A 4,118-nucleotide genomic window follows, 5' to 3' on the forward strand; every position below is an offset into this window, starting at 1 on the left:
CTTCTGTGTGCTGCGACCGCTTGCTTGTCTGGTTTCCCTGCTGACTAGATGTTTGGGAAAGTCCTTAAGGGCAGTGGCCATATGCTGTCCCCTTCCGGAAGCTTCATCTCCTCTGGGGCCTTGGGCCTTTCAGAGACCATCTTGCCATGACCGCTCAGAACAAGGCTTGGACTCCGCAGTGCCCTCCTGCCCAGTGACGCTCACGCCCTCTCCTCTCTGCCAACCCACTCTCAGAGTTGTCCTTGTTCTTAGGCCCAGCTTTCAGCACAATTTCCAGCTCAAATTTTCTCTCTGTTTCATTTTTGTGTTCCTCACAGTTGCCTCAAATTTAGAATTTCTGTGCCCACTTCCCACCCAAGGAACCCCAGCCCTGGCCCCCAGTGTGACCAGAACTTTGCGGTGGCTCATTGATGTACGTGGTGAAGGACTTACCTAACCTTAAGGACTAACCCTAACCTTACCAGGATGAAGCGTGGTAAGGACTCATCAAGGGCCCGGACTGCAATACGCATGGGATATTTTGTGAGGTCTTCCAAGAGCAGCATAAAAGAAAAGGAAATCTGCTTCCTCGCAACGACGTTTTGATTGATTGTTTTTATTTCCTTTTTCCTTTCTGGCCTCATTCCGTAATGGGAATCTGACACTCTAAGACCATAGCCCAGAATGTGTTCAGAAGAATTGATTCTGACTTTATTAAAGCTGAGAGATAACTGAAGAACCCATTGACTGTGAGACCCCAGAGCGCTCTCCTTGCTGCCTCAGCTGGGAGTCAGTCCTACTCATCTCCAGGTTCTGAACTGAAGAGAATCCAAGGGCTCACTTGCCGTGGATGCCTCACAAGTTTCCGGTCCAGCCCTGGATTGCTGCGGAATGTCAGCCCTGGTGGCCACTGTCAGTACCAGGGTTAATTACTCCATGCTTCCATCATCACATATGTTAGTCCATACATCTATTCATTCCACAAACTGAGCCCTGCCCCATGGACTGGACATGGCTCAAACAGGCTTCTAGCCACCACAGTCCAGTGTGATGAGTGTTAGACCGAGGAAAGAGCAGGACGCGGGACTTCCCTGGTGGTCCAGTGGCTAAGACTCTGCACTCCCAAAGCAGGGGGCCCAGGTTCAATCCCTGGTCAGGAAACTAGATCCCACAAGGCCACCCCCAACAACAACAACAACAAATCCTGCATGCTGCAGCTAAGACTTGGTACAGCCAAATAAATAATCTTTCTTTAAAAGTACAGGGAGGGGTATGTGCCGGATGCTATGGGAGCTCAGAAGAGCAGCTCCTAACCCAGAACTGGAGGTCAGGAACGAGCTTCTGGAAGAAGATGACATTGAAACAATAGGTATTAGCAAGAGCAAAGGTGGAGGAAGGCGTCAAGGCAGAGGAAACAGGAGACCTGGAGGCGAGAAGCCCCGTGGTGTATTGACGCCTCTCCAGTCGGGATCATCTTGGATTGATCTTGAGAATGTCCACAGTTAAGGCCATGCCCCAGGAGGAAGCTCCCTGCCCTCTGGGGCCCCCCAACCAAGCATCATCTGGGTTAAATTACACTCCATCTGCAAGGACCTCCGGGCTCAGACACCTGGAATGGCTCCAGTTTGGGTGGAAGGCCATTGTTGGCTGGAGAAGAGATGCAGTTGGAGGCAGCGGGCCCACAACCTCAGCACACATGCAGGTGGAGAGAAGCAAGGGCAGAGCCGTGCTCCCAGCCCCTGTGTGGTTCCCCAGGGCTCTCCCCACGCTTTCCTAACATCCAGACGTGTCTCACGAGCCCCAAACGCATTACCCACCTAAGGATGGGGATGGGAGAGTTTGAAGGGCCAGACTCAGAATTCTTGGAGTCTACCCCGGGGGACAACAGACACCTCCCACATGTGGTACAAGCCTCCTTAGGAGCCGCTTCTGTGAAAGAGAAATGACCTCCGGGCACTGGGGGCCTGCCTCCCAGGTGACCTATTTACTCTCCCCTGGGCGCGGCCAGCTACATTTTTTCATGCTAGAAACTCTGCTGACCTGTGGCCACCTGGCCCCATGCCAGGCTGATGGATTTCAAACCCCAGCAATGACAGATATGTCACTTAAAACAATCTCCCATCTATTAAGCTAGCATAACTCTTTTTTAAGAATAGAGCACAATGCTGGCAGGCCTTTAAGGAAATAAGCACATTCATACACTGCTGGTGAGTTTATAGTGGTTCCTGTCTTTCTTAAGAAAAAAATTGGACAATGTGTAACAGGAGCTAAGAACGGTGTGACCCAGTCATTCCACTTTTGGGAATATGATGCAAGAAAATAATTCCAAGAAAAAAATAACCGAGCACACACAAATATATGCACAGCAACTGCGATTCAACACAATACAAAACTGGAAACAAGCCAGGACACACAATAGGGAAACGGTTAAGCAAATTGTGTGATGATGACATGAAACAGCCTATGGCCATTAGCTGTGACCAGTGCGGACCTTGCCAGCACGTTCGGCTCTGGATGTTTAAGCCGGGATAGAATGTAAAGTGGCGTGTCCTGCTGAAGGTGACTAGTTTTTAAAGTTTGTAGGTATTCTCTAAACATTACAAGATAACCTAAAAGGAAAGAAGTTTAAGTGGTCCTTGAATCCTTGCCTTGTAGAGCTGCTCAAGTTGGTCATTTACAAAGCAAGTTTTTGAAAAGCTGATGTACAGATGGCTCCTTAAAAGGGAAACAAAACCCCATCCAGGGCTCAAAGGAGCCCCAGGGTCCTGTAGTGTCAGGACCCCAGGCTGCTGGTGTTTGTTTTTTTTAATTGGAGGACAATTACTTTACAATACTGTGATGGTTGTTGCCAAACATCAATATGAATCGGCCTTAGGTATACCTGTCTCCCCGTCCTGAAGCCCCCTTCCACCTCCCGCCCACCCCACAGCTCCAGGTTGTCACAGAGCACGGGCTTGGGGTGCCCTGCATCACACATCAAACTCCCGCCGGTCAGCTCTCGTACGATGGTACCGTGTGTGTTTCAGTGCTATTCTCTCGCATCGTCCACCCTCGCCTCCTCCCACAGAGGCCAGGAGTCTGTTCTTTACGTCTGTGTCTCCTTCGCTGCCAGGCTGCTGTCCTTAATGCTGCTTCATCTCTGACTTGGGGCCGATGGCTACACACCCGCGTCAGACAGAAGACACGCCTCTTCTTTCTCCAAGCACCACGGGCCAGCCAGGGGCAAGGAGAGCCTCTGGTCCCATTCCTGCGTCAGGTGGTGCCCAGCAGGAATTCACAAGGGGCCCCTGGGAGGAGCAGGGGAGGAATTCCTCAGCTTGATGGAGAAGCCAAGACATCTTCCTCTCCTCGGGGAGGGCTGGTCTAGCCAGACTGGCATCTGCTGTGCCTGCCTGTAAAGAAGCTACACGCAAGGAAGCGAATGAGCGGCAACCTGGTATTGAGGATCTTTAAGGTCTAACAACTCAGAAGCTTATAGGCACCAATCCTGGTGCAAAGTGGGGCTTCAGGAAATAGCTGCAATCAGTTCTCTTTTCTTCATTGTATTACCTCTATTTGATTCCAACCCAAAGGCTGTTGTTTTGGTAAGAGCTTCATTAAGATGTAATTATACACCATGCAGTTCACGCATTTAGAGTGCACCATTCAATGGCTTTTCGGGTAGTCACAGCTGTGTAGTCATCACCACGGTCAACTTCAAAACCCCTGCGTCCCCTTTAGCCATCACCTCCTAATCCCTCATCATCCATGCAGAGTGTGGAAAGATCGTAATTACTCCGTCACCACAGAACCAAAGTGTACAACCAGGTAGGGGTGGGGGTGATGCCTGCCCACCCAGGGCACATCACCCCCTCCTCCTTCCCAACATCTACTCCCCACCCGCAGCTCGGTTCAGTTAGCCACTCCTCCCCAAAGGCAACTGGGCACCCTGGGGGTAGGGGGGTGCCGACCAACTTCACCCCATCAGGGTGGGCCTGCCTGGACCGAGCATAATCCTGTTCCTCCAGGTGAGTGTCCTAGAATGGGCTTAGGACCCGAGGCTGCCCAACAGGAAGTGGCAAACCGACTAGGGAATTCTGGGGAAAGTTTCGTCTGCCCTAGGACCGTCTCACGGGAAGGCAGGGTCTCTTTTCTTCATC

General features: G+C 51.2%; 1 non-coding gene across 1 annotated transcript; it reads left to right on the forward strand.

The window, feature by feature from the left end:
• The first annotated feature begins 1,067 nt into the window (after positions 1-1,067).
• On the forward strand, positions 1,068-1,140 carry TRNAG-CCC (transfer RNA glycine (anticodon CCC)). The gene has a single exon. It is a non-coding gene; the product is annotated as a tRNA-Gly (tRNA).
• The last annotated feature ends 2,978 nt before the right edge of the window (positions 1,141-4,118 follow it).

The sequence above is a fragment of the Ovis aries genome, chromosome 26, assembly GCF_016772045.2.
Source record: "Ovis aries strain OAR_USU_Benz2616 breed Rambouillet chromosome 26, ARS-UI_Ramb_v3.0, whole genome shotgun sequence".
Taxonomy (NCBI): Eukaryota; Metazoa; Chordata; class Mammalia; order Artiodactyla; family Bovidae; genus Ovis; species Ovis aries.